Genomic DNA, 17,201 nt, shown 5'->3' on the forward strand with positions numbered 1-17,201 from the left:
GTAAACCCTCATAGTTTTCCTATCAGGTGATGTATAATGTGTTTGTATCATGGAAAATAAAAATTTCACAAACAAGTAAAATCTTCTCCTTCATTTTTGAGTAATCCTGTATATTTTATAACAGTACTATATATATTTCACTGGGACTTGATATTAAAAATAGGCATAGGATTACAGTTGACCTAAAACAGAAAGGAATCTAGCCACTGGCTTTCCTCACTTTCAGTGTACTTTTTATGGAAGGGTTAGTCCAAATTTTTGTAGTCTGTTCCACTAAGACCTACCATCTATGGAAAGAATACTGTGAGGAACTTACAGTAGAGTGGATAAAGAAAATGTGGAGGAGCCCCTCTCATCAGGAAAATTTTGATTTGGAACCTCCTCTGCTTAGGCATGAAGTTGAAAGAGCAGTTAAGCAGCTTGACAGCAATAAGTAAATGTAAATGAAATCCCAGCAGAGTTAATTAAGGCAACAGGGGATGGAGGGATAAGAGCATTTCATAGATTGATTACAAGGATATGGGAGACAGGATCATGGCCTAGAGACTGGAAGAAGTCTGTTTTCATACCACTACATAAGAAAGGAGATATGAAAGCTTGCAAGAACTATAAAACTCTCTCTACTTTGTGAATGTGGTATTTGCTATATAGCTATATAGCATTATTGGAAACACTTGCTCTTTACTAACTCACATTAATAGCCGTGTCCTCACATCATATTCATAATATTAAAAAAATTAATTATCCAGAAGATATGAAGAGCCATCAAGCAGGACAAGGAAAAGTTCTATACTAATAAATATGAAGAAGAGAAAGAGTTCCAGATGAGGAGGCTCAATTATAAAAGGATATTTTATTTAGTTCGTGACTTAAAGCATAAGTTTAAGCCCAAATTGAATGTCATCAAAGACAGGAATGGAGCATTACTAACAGAAGAACTGGAAATCAAAAACAGATGGAAAGAATACTGTGAGGAACTTACAGTAGAGTGGATAAAGAAAATGTGGAGGAGCCCCTCTCATCAGGAAAATTTTGATTTGGATCCTCCTCTGCTTAGGCATGAAGTTGAAAGAGCAGTTAAGCAGCTTGACAGCAATAAGTAAATGTAAATGAAATCCCAGCAGAGTTAATTAAGGCAACAGGGGATGGAGGGATAAGAGCATTTCATAGGTTGATTACAAGGATATGGGAGACAGGATCATGGTCTAGAGACTGGAAGAAGTCTGTTTTCATACCACTACATAAGAAAGGAGATATGAAAGCTTGCAAGAACTATAAAACTATTAGTTTAATATCTCATGCAAGCAAAATTTTATTGAAGATCATGCTAAATAGGATTGAGGCCAAAGTCGAGGCAGAGATCCTGAGGAACAAGCAGGTTTTAGGAAAGGGAGCACCAGAGATCAGATTATAGAAAAATATAAAGAATTCAGACTCCTTCTAGTAATGTGTTTCTTAGACTACTCTAAAGCTTTTGACTGTGTTCAGCATGTGAAACTGTGGGAAGTAATGAAACGAATGGATTTTTCTCAACACACCATCAGGTTGATAGCCAACATGTACAGGGAGCAAGAAGCCATGGTAAGAACAGGTGTTGGATTGACTGATTGGCTTCAGGTTGAAAAGGCAAGGATATTTACTTTCTCCTCACGTGTTTAGAAAAAAAACAGAGGACATCATGTGTGAAGCATTGGATAAGCTCAAGACAGGAAATATCTGTATCATCAGCATACCTCAGTAATCTGAGGTATGCTGATGATATAGTACTCCTTTGTAATAACATGGAAGAACTAGACAAATTCTTGACAAAGTTAACAAGATCAGTAATAACAGAGGACTTCAACTCAATCCTAGGAAGACAAAGATTATGGTTCTCAAAGGAAATACAAACAGGGAAGCTCCTGAGAAACAATGTACCTTAATGGAGAAAGAAAATTGAGGAAGTCAGCAAGTTTGAGTACCTAGGATCCATTATTAATGTGAAGAATTGCTGTTCAGACGGAGATTAGGAATGACTAAAACAACAGTCAGAGACTTGTCTAAAATCTGAAAGGATGGATCTATTCCCATGGGAACAAAGTTAGGAGTTTGGATGCAGTTGCTTTTCCAACAGCGATTTATGGATGTGAGACTTGGAACCTAAAGAAGTCAGATAAGAAAAGTATAGCTGCTTTTGAGATGTGATGCTACAGAAGACTGTTGAGGATATCATATACTGAAAGGCCTACAAATGAATGGCTGTTAGTAGAACTTTAAGGCTCCTCAAGGATATTGACAAAAGAAAGTTAAAATATTTTGGACACATTGAGAGGATGGAAGGTGCTTCTCAGAACAGTAATAAAGGTAAAGTTCCTGGAAAAAGAGGAAGGGGTAGACCATCAGTGAGATGGATGGTGTGGAGTGACTAATCTTCAGAGTTGAAGTCTCCAGAAAATCAAACAACAGGACTACATGGTGAGGCCTGGTGTGGCACATCGCCGAGAATCGGAGTGACCATCAGCATCTGTGGATGCCCTGTGAACATGTAGATAGAAGATATGAGAATAAATCAAAAAATGTTTTGCTAATGTATTTTTGACATGCCTTAGTGTTTTATGAATGTTTCAGGATATAAAGGTTAAAAAAAAAAAATAAAAAAAAAACTGTCATAGAATGTAACTAGAGGTGTTTCTACACCATGCTCTGCATTTTTTTTTTTTTTTTTTTTGTGTAATGGTTGTTTATTTAACATATATATCCTTATAATGTAATCCAAGACCTCATCCTGTGCAGATGATGCTAGAAATGCTGCTACATTAATAATATACTGCAAGCAGTCATGTGTGATAATATAAATGGTTGCATGTGAAGGTCTTTGATTGTCTTTGATTTTTCACTTGCCTGTTGCTTTGAATAACAGCATTTACAGAAGCACTCTTATGTGGAGTGTTGAAAATCTCATCTATAATCATGACCTTACCATCCATGTTCACACCATTTGTATCATGAACTTATTGTTCAACTTGACCCCCCCCCCTTCAGGAACCATCTAGTGATAAATTGCACTTGGTATGATATTTAGGGTGCTGTGTTCGAAAGTCACACAATCATTTCCTGTGATGTGAACACAGAAAGAAACAAGATGCCATGCTTAAAATTTAAAATGTCACCCAGTTCATGCTGTATTGTTACCTAAAAAAAAACATTCAGAATTCACCTTCAATTGTATTCTTCTTGAATGTATTAGAACACACACAAAATCACATCCTTTTTTGTAATTTCCAGCCCATAAAAGGTAAATAGTACATGTGCTATAGTTTTTTTTTTTTTTTTTGGGGGGGGGGGGGGGATCTTCCACAGAATTGAGACAGAATGAATAAAAGCTGACTGGAAGCATGCATGTTCATATTTGCCAATATAAAAGTTCTACATTTTCAAAACTGCTTTCCATTTTTATTTTATTACATGTCAGTCCATTTCAATGATATATTTACAGGATGCTGTTTGAGGGATCTGCTGGTGTTGTTCTATATACAGGAGATTTTCGATTAGATGAAGGACAGCTTTCTTGCTTAAAGCATCTTCATCATAGTTCTGGGACGTAAGTTGATTCTAATATGTTTCATTAACCTGTTCCATTGTTTCATAAGATGTTTAGATTTTTTTTCTGACTATAAAAGAAGTCTGACACCATTATTTCAAGCTTAAACTGATTGAAAAATCACATTGATGATGTGTAATCTATTTGCATAGAGAAAGAGAGAAAAAGATAAACCATTACAGTGTTTACTTTTTATTTTGATTATAAACTCATTATCATCAAGTTCCTGAACATGTACCCTCAAGGGTGTACAAGATATCATGAAAAATTTGTATCATTACTAACTTGATATCAACAATATTCCTCCAAATCAATCTTATCTGCCAAGACTCCAACATTATCAGATCTTCTAGGGCACTTTTTACTGTATCAATCAACCCAGAGCAAGACTCTGGGTCCTTTTCCTACCACCCTGCCGATAACACTTGTTTTGCTAATCTTTCCTTTCCCGTGCTAACAATGTCAAGTTCTTTCCTAATATCCTTGTTTTTAATATGATATTGCCATTGATGCCATCTGTTCATCCCCCTAATCTTTCTCAGGACTCTCATTATCTGCAGTCTCTGGTCTTTGGTCAAGTATTTTACTTCTGATCCAGCTCTCCAATCCATAAGTTAAAATTGGTTTGAACACTGGCTTGTATACAGCTGATTTAGTGCTTGGACCAATTTCTCTTTCATTCCATATAAATTTATTCATTTGACTTCCTACCATACTGGCTTTGTTAATTCTGTTGTCTATTTCCATATTTAATTTACCATATTCACTAAACATTGTGACTAAGTAGCTGAAATGTTTTACTTTTTCTATAGGTTCTCCATTGACAATGTAGTTGATATTTTCAATGTTTCTGCTTATTTTCATTGTCTGTCTTGTTATTGCTGATTTTTCATACCAAATTTATTACAATAATTATTCAATTTAGTCAAGAGAGTCTTGCGGGCTTGTACTGGATTTATTGAAAAGTATTTAACATCATCTGCATAAAGTAAAGAGTTAAGATTAACATCTCATATTTTGATATCAGGTTTAATACCACTCTCCTTCATAACGATCCATATAGATAATGAATAACAGAGGATATAATGTATATCCTCGTCTGACACTGGATTTAACATCGAACCATCTTCCCGTACTTCCTTCAATTCTAACTGCTAACTTATAACTCAAATAAAGACTTAAGTATTGCTTGATATAATACCTCATTGACACCATATAACTGTAGCATTTTGAATAGCTTTTCCCTGCACCTTTTGCAGATCTACAAAACTTAAATACAGATCTTTGTTATATTCCTAAGATTTCTTAACTATTTGTCATAAAGTGAAAATCTGATCCTGATGACCTCTATTTGGCCTAAATCCAGCTTGTTCTCCTGAACAGTTTTTCTTAACCGTTTCTGAAGTATACTTGCATAAATCTTATCAGGAACACTCAGTGGGGTGTTCCCGATAAAATACCTCTGTAATCCTCACAGTTTATACCAAAAAGGGGTATAAAACTGTAACTTCAGTTTTATACCCCTTTTTGTATATGGATACAATGAGGGCTCGACTCCAATCATCTGGAATTTGTCCCTCTGTCCATGCTTCTGAACTATGCAGTGCTGCCACTGCAAGATTTTTATACCTCTGTACTTGAGCATTTCTGGTCAAATATCATCACTCCTCCTGCCTTTCACATTTCAGGCCTTTGATGGCTTTTTCTATTTCAAGTATGGATATGTATTCCTGATTACATGCCTGGTCAGTGTTTTTTACCACTATCCTGTCATTGCTTTCATTTAGCAATTGTTCGAAGTAATTACACCATACATCAAGGATATCTTTTTCTCAAATTTTCTTGTCACTTTATCATTTCTAACTCCTTTTACAGCACTCTTTCCTCCATTTCTGAGTTTTTCAACAGTTTCTAGAACATTTTGCTACCTTCCTGATATTTATTTTCTGTGTTCTTACCAAAGCCTTCTCATGACTTTCGTTTAGATAGTTTTACACAGTGTTTAGCTTTCTTACATTTGTTTTTGTGTTCTCTAATGGCACAAGCTGACTTATTTGCCAGGAACTTTTGATATGCTTTCTTCTTTTCTTTCACTGCCTCTATCTTCCTGTGTCTGACATGGACATTAACTGCCACACTGAAAAAAATTTTTTTCATTGGGGCCCTGAAAATATTTTATTACGAAAATAGAATAAAAACTTCGAAAACAAAAATCTTTTCTAATAAAGAAGATATATGTGCTATGAATAAAGACAAGCTGAGAAACGATGTGAATATGGTATAAAAAGATGTAAACAGACAGCATGAAAATTCAGCAAATGTAATATGTACTTTTGTGTAAAATGTTTTTTTCCTAAAACATACATCAATAAAAAAAAGTAATATAAAAACTTTAAAATTAGTAATGTAAAAAGTAATGTGAAAACTTGAAAAATAGTTCATAAAGATAAAATGTGTTTCTGGGCTTGTCAGGCTTAAGTGTAAAATTTAGATAAAAAATAAATAGAAAAACGAAATTTATTGACTTCTATTCATTTGATCCACATTTTTAGAATTAAATTGTCAATATTAATTGTAACAATAAGAACATCAACAAGTAAGATTTTCACGAACCAACTGCAGGATTATGCCCAGAGGGCAACCCATCATGTCACATGTATGTTACAGCATAGCAGCGTGAGTTGCCTGCACACCACGCGGCTTCCAAGGTAAAGAGATGTGCAAGTTATATATGCTTCACAAGGCCCTTGGCTCAAAACTAGTAAGATTTAAATACAACTCACATGGCAGTTAATGTGTTAATCTGATTTTAGCTGTTGACTATGTTATTGTTGATAGTGATGTTTTCTCCCTGGTGCAGAACACCAGAGTGTACAGAGGATTTGAAATTGGAAGTGATCACTATATAGTCTTGAGCAGGATAAAATTGAATTTCATATTGAAAAGAATAACATGTAAGAAAGTTTTAAAGCAAATAAAAGTTGAGCAGCTCACAGATGTAAACTGTAGACTAAGATACACAAAGATTATTGAAAAAAAAAATGAAAGAGTTTGAGAACAGGAATCAAACCTTGGAAATTCAGTGGCAAGCAAAGAAAGTCTTGATTGATTCTGCTAGAGAGACATGTGGTGAAATTATCTGCAAGGATAGAAAAATTAGAACTCCATGGTGGACACAGGAAGTTAAAGAGGCAGTGGAAGGAAAAGAAGAAAGCATATCAAAAGTTGCTGGCAAATAAGTCAGCTTGTGCTCTTAGAGAATACAGAGACAAATGCAAGAACGCTAAACACTGTAAAACTAACTAAACGAAAGTCATGGGAGGACTTTGGTAAGAACATAGAAAAAAAATTTCAAGAAGGTGGCAAAATATTCTGGAGGTTGTTGAAGAAGCTTAGGAATGCAGAAAAGAGTGCTGAAAAGGAGTTAGAGATGATAAAGGTGACATGAAAACGGAAGAAAAAGATATCCTTGAAGTATGGAGTAATTACTTTGAAAAACTGTTAAATGAAACAAGCAGTGCGGACAGCACAGAGGTAAAAAAACACTGACCAGGCATGCAGTCAGGAATACAAATCCATACTTGAAGTAGAAAAAGCCATCAAAGGCTTAAAATGTGGAAAGGCAGCAGGAGTAGATGATATTCGACCAGAAATACTGAAGTATGGTGGTATAAAAGTCTTACAGTGGCTTCACTGCATTGTTCAGAAAGACTGGACAGAGTGACGAATTCCAGATGATTGTAGTAGAGCTATCATAGTACCCATAAATAAAATGGGAAATAAAACTGAATGTGAGAATTACAGAGGTATTTCCTTACTAAGAGTTTCTGGCAAGATCTCTGCAAGTATACTTGAGAAACAATTGAGAAGAATTGTGGAAGAACAAGCTTGATTCCGTCGAAATAGAGGCTGTTAGGATCAGATCTTCACTTTACGACAAATAGTAGTGAAATCATGGGAATATAACAAAGATCTCTATTTGAGTTTTATCGATTTGGAAAAGGCATATGACAAGGTGCCAAGAGAGAAGCAGTTCAATACGCTACAGTTCTATGGTGTCAATGGGGCATTATATCAAGCAATACTTAGTCTTTATTTTAGTTGTAAGTCAGCAGTTAGAATTGAAGGAAGTACATGAAGATGGTTTAATGTTAAATCTGGTGTGAGACAAGGATGTACATTATCCCCTCTGTTATTCATTATCTATATGGATCACATTATGAAGGAAAGTGGTATTAAACATGATATGCAAATTGGAGATGTTAATGTCAGCTCTTTGCTTTATGCGGATGATGTTATACTTCTAAATAAATCCGCTACAAGTCTGCAAGATTCTCTGACTAAATTGAATAACTGTCGTAATAGATGTGGTATGGAGGTCAGCAATAAAAAGAGAAAGACAATGAAAATAGGCAGAATCATTGAAAATGTCAACTGTGATGTGAATGGAGAACCTGTGGAACAAGTAAAACATTTCAGCTACTTAGGCACGATTTTTACTGAAGATGGTATGGTAGGAAGTCAATTGAATAAATTCATATGGAATAAGAGAGAAATTAGTCGGAACACTAAATTAGCTATATACAAGACAGTGTTCAAACCAGTTTTAACTTATGGATCTGAGAGCTGGGTCAGAAGTAAAACACTTGACCAAAGACTAGAGACCGCAGATATGAGAGTCCTCAGAAAGATTAGAGGTGTGAAGAGATTGCATCAATGGCAATATCATATTAAAAACAAGGATATTAGGAAAGAACTTGACATTGTCAGCATCTAGGAATGCGTTAGCAGAGCTAATCTCAGGTGGTATGGTCACTTAAATAAAATGGCAGAGGAAAGATTAGCAAAACAAGTGTTCTCTGCCAAGTTGGCAGGAAAACGACCCAGAGAAAGACCAAGATATAGCTGGATTGATACGGTACAAAGTGCCTTAGACGATAGAAATATAAAATTTGATAATGTTGGAGTCTTGACAAGTAACAGACTGATTTGGAGGAAAATTGTAGATAGGAAGTTAGTAATGATGTAATTTTTTCATGTAGTTCTATCATATCCTGTACACCCCTTGAGGGTACATGGCAGGAATTTGATAATGATAATGTGGAGTTTGTGTTGTGGATGGGGCGGATGGTTAATAAATTCTCCAAATTAATCTATATATCATATCCTGTACACCCCTCAAATTGTGTACAGGATATGATAATATTACATGAAAAAAATTACATCATTACTAACTTCATATCTACAATTTTCCTCCAAATCAGTCTGTTACTTGTCAAGACTCCAACATTATCAGAATCTTATATTTCTATCGTCTAAGGCACTTTGTACCGTATCAATCCACCTATATCTTGGTCTTCCTGTGGGTCGTTTTGCTGTCAACCTGGCAAAGAACAATTGTTTTGCTAATCTTTCTTCACCCATTCTGTTTAAGTGACCATACCACCTGAGATTAGCTCTGCTAACGCATTCCTGGATGCTGACAATGTCAAGTTCTTTCCTAATATCCTTGTTTTTAATATGATATTGCCATTGATGCAATCTGTTCACATCTCTAATCTTTCTCAGGACTCTCATATCTGCGGTCTCTAGTCTTTGGTCAAGTGTTTTACTTCTGACCCAGCTCTGAGATCCATAAGTTAAAACTGGTTTGAACACTGTCTTTTATATGAATTTATTCAATTGACTTCCTACGATACCATCTTCCGTAAAAATCGTGCCTAAGTAGCTGAAATGTTTCACTTGTTCCACAGGTTCTCCATTCACAACACAGTTGACATTTTCAATGATTCTGCTTCTTTTCATTGTCATTATCTTTTTATTGCTGACCTTCATACCATATCTATTACAACAGCTATTCAATTTAGTCACAGAATCTTGCAGACTTGTAGCGGATTTATTTAGAAGTATAACATCATCCGCATAAACCAAAGAGCTGATATTAACATCTCCAATTTGCATATCATGTTTAATACCACTTTCCTTTATAATGAGATCCATATAAATAATGAATAACAGAGGGGATAATGTACATCCTTGTCTCACACCAGATTTAACATTAAACCATCTTCCTGTACTTCAATTCTAACTGCTGACTTACAACTGAAATAAAGACTAAGTATTGCTTGATATAATGCCCCATTCACACCATATAACCGCAGCGTATTGAATAGCTTCTCTCTTGGCACTTTGTCATATGCCTTTTCCAAATCGACAAAACTTAAATACAGATCTTTGTTATATTCCCATGCTTTCTCGACTATTTGTCGTAAAGTGAAGATCTGATTCTGACAGCCTCTATTTGGCCTAAATCCAGCTTGTTCTTCACCCAGCTTTTCTTCCACAATTCTTCTCAACCATTTCTCAAGTATACTTGCATAGATCTTGCCAGGAACACTCAGTAGGGAAATACCTCTGTAATTCTCATTCAGTTTTATTTCCCATTTTATATATGGGTACTATGAGAGCTCTACTGCAATCATCGGGAATTCGTCCCTCTGACCAGGCTTTCTGAACTATGCGGTGCAGCCACTGTAAGACTTTTATACCACCATACTTCAGCATTTCTGGTTGAATATCATCTATTCCTGCTGCCTTTCCACATTTCAAGCCTTTGATGGCTTTTTCTACTTCAAGTATGGATATGTATTCCTGACTGCATGCCTGGTCAGTGTTTTTTACCACTGTGCTGTTATCACTGCTTGTTTCATTTAGCAGTTTTTCAAAGTAATTACTCCATACTTCAAGGATATCTTTTTCTCCTGTTTTCATGTCACCTTTATCATCTCTAACTCCTTTTACAGCACTCTTTCCTCCATTCGTAAGCTTCTTCAACAACCTCCAGAATATTTTGCCACCTTCTTGATATTTATTTTCTATATTCTTGCCAAAGTCCTCCCATGACTTTTGTTTAGCTAGTTTTACACAGTGTTTAGTATTCTTTCATTTGTCTCTATATTCTCTAAGAGCACAAGCTGACTTATTTGACAGGAATTTTTGATATGCTTTCTTCTTTTCCTTCACTGTTTCTTTAACTTCCTGTGTCCACCAGGGAGTTCTGATTTTTTTTTATCCTTACACACAACCTCACCACATGCCTCTCTGGCAGAATCAATCAATGTTTTCTTCAGAGTTTGCCACTGAATTTCCAAGGTTTAATTCCTGTTCTCAAACTCTTTCATTTTTTCTTCAATAATCTTTGTGTATTTTAGTCTACAGTTCACGTCTGAGAGCTGCTCAACTTTCATTCGCTTTAAAACTTTCTTACATGTTATTCTTTTCAATATGAAATTCAATTTTATCCTGCTCAAGACTAAATAGTGATCACTTCCAATTTCAAATCCTCTGTACACTCTGGTGTCCTGCACCATGGAGAAAACATCACTATCAACAATAACATAGTCAATGAGACTTTTCTTATTCCTTGCCTCTTCTCTCCATGTGAATTTGTGCACATTTTTATATTGGAACATGGTGTTAGTAATAACCAGTCCATGTCCTGAGCAAAAATCCAACAGGTATTTGCCATTAGTATTAGCTTTGCTCTTTTCTCCAAATTTTCCCAAAATATTTTTGTATGTCTCACAATCATTTCCTACTCTGCTATTTAGATCCCCAACAAGGACCAACTTTTCGTTTTTCATTGTGTCAGTTGCTTTTTCTAAAGCATCAAAAAATTCCTCCACTTCTACCTTAGTAGAACCTTCTGTGGGACCATAGGCACAAATAAGTCTCATTGTCCAGTTCCCCATTCTCATATTTGCCCACATTACTCTACTTGAGATTGATTGCCATTCAAGAAGATTAGCCTCGTATTTAGTGTTGAATACTATGGCTACTCCTTCTTTTCCTTGATTGTCATTGCCTGAATATAACATTTTGTATTTATTGCTCAGAAAGATCTCACCAGTTTTGGTCTTTTTTGTTTCAGTCACCCCTATTATGTTGATCTGGTACTTATCTAATTCCTCAGCTAGCTCCATTTCTTTGCCATTCAGGCTTCTTACATTGATAGTACCGATCTTTAACTCTGGTGATGTTGAGTTGGGGTTTGTTTTCATATTTGTTCCAGTAGCTGACTTTTCGCTGTTCGCCCTGGTTCCCTGGCGAAAACAACTTGGGCCTTGTTTAACTGGGCGACTCCCCAGCCGGCATGAAATTTTGTCATGTTGTACCATCATTTTTTATTTTGGTTTAACCAATAAGAATACAATTTGGTCGGCTAAATCCCAAATTGCCAGCCCATCCTCGTCCGTTCAGTATCAAAGTAGATACCCTACAGGGTGCACCACGAGAAGGTGAGGATTGGACATTAGGTCAGAAGCCCTGGTCGGTTCTCCGCATTCCTTTAAAGGCTATGTGGAGGTCTCCTCTCAGTTATACAGCTTTGACCCTTAAGCACCCCGACTAATAAGTCAACTATGAATAATCAAGCAAGTTAAACTCATGGCAGTTTATTCATTTAAACTGAATGTTATTGCATCTACATATTTCACTGTCTTTTTGGCTGATGGCATCTTCAGGAAGATAATTAGCACAAAACAAAAAGATCTCAAATATTTCCAACAGCTGTGAGGTGCATCCAAAAAGTAAGTTTCATTTCGAATTTACGCCAAATAAGATAAAGGTATTCAATACTATAGCTACACCTTCTTTTCCTTGATTGTCATTTCCTGAATATAACATTTTGCATTTATTGCTTAGAAAAATCTCACCAGATTTTGTCTTTTTTGTTTCAGTCATCCCTATTATGTCGATTCTGGTATTTATCCAATTCCTCAGCTTGCTCCATTTCTTTGCTATTCAGGCTTCTTATGTTGATAGTACTGATCTTGAACTCTGGTGACGAGTTGGGATGTCTTTTAGGGTTGCCAAGAGAAAAGCTGTTCAAAATGCTACAGTTGTATGGTGTCAATGGAGCATTATATCAAGCAATACTTAGTCTTTATTTGAGTTTTAAATCAGCAGTTAGAACTGAAAGAAGTACAGGAAGATGGTTTTATGTTAAACCTGGTATCAGACAAGGGTATACATTATCCCCTCTGTTTTTCATCATCTATATAGATCATATTATGAAGGAGGTATTAAACTTGATATCAAATTGGAGATATTAATCTCAACTCTTTCCTCTATGCAGATGTTGTTATACTTCTAATAAATCTGCTACAAATCTACATGATTCCCTGACTAAATTGAATAACTGTTCTAATAGATATGGTATGAAGGTCAGCAATAACAAGACAAAGATAATGAAAATAGGCAGAAGTGTTGAAAATATCAACTACATTTTGAATGGAGAACGTATAGAATAAGTAAAACATTTCAGCTACTTAATTACAATTTTTAGTAAAGATGGTAAATTAAATATAGAAATAGACAACAGAATCAACAAAGATGGTATGGTAGGAAGTCAACTGAATAAATTTATATGGAATAAGAGAGAAATTAGTCAAAACACTAAAATTAGCTGTATACAAGACAGTGTTAAAACAATTTTAACTTATTGATCTGAGAACTGGGTTAGAAGTAAAACACTACCAAAGACTCGAGACTGCAGATATGAGAGTCCTGAAAAAGATTAGAGGGAGTGAACATATGGCATCAGTGGCAATGTCATATTAAAAACAAGGATATTAGGAAAGAACTTAATATTGTTAGCATCTAGGAATGTGTTAGCAGAGCTAATCTCAGGTGGTATGGTCTCTTAAACAGAATGTGAGAGGAAAGATTAGCAAAACAAGTATTCTTTGCCAGGTTGGCAGGAAAAAGACCCAGAGGAAGACCAAGATATAGGTAGTTCAATACAGTAAAAAGTGCCTTAGAAGATCGAAATATAAGATCTGATAATTCTTGGCCTGGTTGGCTGAGCGGTTAGTGTAGCCACACTCCAGCCAAAAGACTGCTGGTTCGAATCCCCATGAGCATGGATGTGTGTGTGTGTGTGTGTGTGTGATTGTCTGTGAAAATACTAGTGATGGTAGATGGCGTTGGTGTAGTTGTGGATTGAGTGGTGGAGACAGTTGTGGGCCCTCCATCGATGAGTCTTTGGACTTCCTAGAGGTGTCATATAATAATAATAATGTTTCAGTCTTGACAGGTAACAGATTGATTTGGAGGAAAATTGTAGATAAGAAGTTAGTAATGGTGTAAGTTTTTCATGCGGTACTATCATATCCTGTACACCCCTTGAGGGCACATATCAGGAATTTGATGATAATGATAAGATAAGAGTTGCGACAGCATAGTGATTCATTAGCTAATTGTTGACCAATCTACTTTCATTCCTTTTTTTTTTTTTCACTTAGTATTGTGCTGCATTTCAGTGTGTGTTACATTACTTTATTGTAATCCCTGAAGTTGTCTCAGTGATTGAATATTGGAAGCATTAAAATCAGTTTTAATTCTTTCCGAGTGCTATATATATATATATATATTAAGCCTCCAACATGATGTCCTCACAGCACTTAAGTCTCCACACGCACTCATTCCATTTTTGTTTATCTTCTACAAATAATTTGAGTGCTGTGAAAAAAAAAAATAATAATAATAATAAATAAATAAAAAATATTGTCGGTTGTTAAATTCATTGTAATACAAATTTTGTTGGTGGAAAACAATAGTGCTGCAGAAATTTACAAATAACTCTGTGAGGTTTACATGCCTAACACAATGAGTAACAATTAAGTTAGGCAATGGTTTCGTTTTTTTAAAGAAAGGTGCAACACTGTTCACAATCAAAAGCTTAGTTGCTGACCAAATGTGGTGACAGACGATTTAGTGCAAAGAGCGAATATTAAATTTCATGAAAAATCATTTCAAATTACAGAACTTTCTTTTGAATTCCAGAAGTTTCACTCTGTCATTCATGAAATTGTGACAAAAAAGCTGGGATATAAGAAATTGCTTGCTAGATGTGTCTGAAAAATGCTGACTAATGCACATAAATAGTAATAAGTGAAATCAGCTCAAAAATGTTTGGAGTGTTATGAAAATAAAGGAGATTAACTTTTTTTTTTTTTTTCATTGTCACTGGTGACAAAATGTGGATTTCATACACAAATGTTGATTCAAAACAACAATCAGTGCAGTGGCATTATTTGTCATCCCTGAAAGCAAAAAAATTCAGTCGCCATCAGTCAAAAGAAAAAAAATAATAAAAAATTATGATCACTCTCTTCTGGGACAGATTAGGAATCTTGCTTATTGATTTTATTTAATGAGGAACCACAATTAATTTTCATGTTCACTCTTTTCACCAAACCATCTGCCACCAAACTTGGCTGGCCAATGTGCTCTACATTGTGAACTTTGTTGTGCCCTTCTTTAAATACATGACACCATTGCCTAACTTTGCTGGCACTTATTATACTAGGCCCTTAACTTTATGCAATCATCAATGAATTTCTGCACCACTATTGTTTTCTGTCCACAAAATCCATATCACCATGTGCAATCCCTCTCCCATATCTTATTTGAAGTAAATTCTAAACGGACTTTACTTTCTGGATGAGCCTCATATTGTTTTTATTATTTGAAAGATATTTAATTGGTTAGTCATGCTTAGCATTTTTAGTGAAGATGGTAAATTCAGTATAGAAATAGACAACAGAATCAACAAAGCCAGTATGGTAGGAAGTCAGCTGGATAAATTTATATGGAATAAGAGAGAAATTAGTCAAAACACTAAATTAGTGTATACAAGATAGGGTTCAAACCAATTTTAATTTATGGATCTGAAAGCTGGGTTAGAAATAAAACACTTGACCAAAGACTAGAGACCAGATATGAGAGTTCTGAGGAAGATTAGAGGCATGAACAGATGGCATCAATTGCAATATCATAATTAACAACAAGGATATTAGAAAAGAACTTGACATTGTTAACATCCAGGAATGTGTTAGCAGAGCTTGTTCCTATAGTGTTACATATTTCTTATTTAAAATCTACGGAATTTTTTCCGAGGACAATTTTGCCTGCATTTTTGAGGTATTAATAACAACATAAAGTATGTTGGGACTTGAAGTGGTTGACAGATCTGCTTTCAATTCTGATGTTTTTATGATATTTAAAAAAACTAATTCCTTTTTTGAAACTCGTAGCTAATTAGGCAATAAAGAATGGCTGGCCTGGCTTTAATATAAATTTTATGATTGAATGATTTCTTTTATCTTAGTGAAGGTTGGTATTAGTTTTGAACATCTACATTTCTTTAAAATGAGATTCTAGCTTGTAACTTACTATGTTTCAGTTGTTGTTTTCCTAGTAGATCTTTTGTATAGCAAGAGACTTGTGGAGTTTCCATAATTAAACATTCACACATGTGCCACAGTAAAAAAATAATTTTTGTTTTACAAATATTTCATGTTATGTATCATAACACATCATCAGTGAGAGTGAAGAACAACAGTAAGGAATTTGAAAAATAGAATACAGCACATGTTCCAAATTTGAATCCCTCTGTACAAGTAGCTGTGCATTTGTTAAAACTATTGGGCTGAAATTATAATTAATTTAATTAATTATGATACAATCTATTTAATGCAATTGACTATAACAATTTTCCAAACTTTTGGGATAGTAAGGCAGTTATGATTATGGCTTGGTCTTGATACTTTCGTTGAATATCCTTTCATATCTGTACATACATAAATCTGTATAAAAGCCTTTGCTTTTCCATTTGATCCTATGGTTTGCATTTTCAGTTCCGTGCTGTGCCAGGCCCAATTTGTGTAGTTTGATGAACTGGATGTAGTCTTGATGCATTTGTTGCATCAAGATGCACTTGATACATTTATAAACTAATTTTTTTGCCTGCAGTATGGCAGATTTCATGAACATGGAACTTGGTATACCCCATGCTTTTCTTTTAAATATGATATACTTTTATCCTGTTGATCACTTGTTTCAAATCTCTGTATAGAAGGTATTGCTATCAGTAATAGTAAAATCAGTTGGAATTGTGTTATTTCTTGTGTGTCTTTTCTCCGTCTGAATTACATGCACATCTTTATGTTGGTGTATGGGTTAGTGACGATGTCATGAATATAAAGCCAGCAGGTACTTCTTGTTATAACTTCCACTCTTTTCTCCAAATTATTCCATACTATTTCTGTATGTCTTGCATTAATAGGTTTTGTTAAATACAGTGTTCCCTCACTTTTCCAATACTTCAATAAGTAGTGAAAATTTCTGAATAATTAATATCCCTTCCCTCTCTTCTCAGAAAAGCATTTTTTTAAAATAAATGTACCCAACTGTCAGTTTTTCAGTAGAAGTTCAATGGCTCATTTCTTCCACATCTTTTTTTAAGGGATATTTACCTTCTTACAATCCTTCCCCTTTTTTTTTTTATAAATGTACACTGTAGACTTGTTGATGCTATTATTAATGCTCTTTCCTATGGCCACAAAAGATTTCAGATCTTTAATCTTATCCAAAAGTTCTAATTTGGTTTTGCAAAACTGTTCACTATTAGGTCCCATTTTGAGTAGATAAGAATAAAAAACATTCTTGTAAAAGACAACTTGCAAACATGAACTGAACATAACAGTAGTAATGTCACAATCACTCACAACCAATGAAAAAATTTGACTAGACCATTGTGTGCCAGTGCCTTACTAAT

This window comes from Typopeltis vanoorti, chromosome 1 (genome assembly GCF_054136105.1).
Source record: "Typopeltis vanoorti isolate ZY-2024b chromosome 1, IOZ_Tvanoo_1.0, whole genome shotgun sequence".
Taxonomy (NCBI): Eukaryota; Metazoa; Arthropoda; class Arachnida; order Uropygi; family Thelyphonidae; genus Typopeltis; species Typopeltis vanoorti.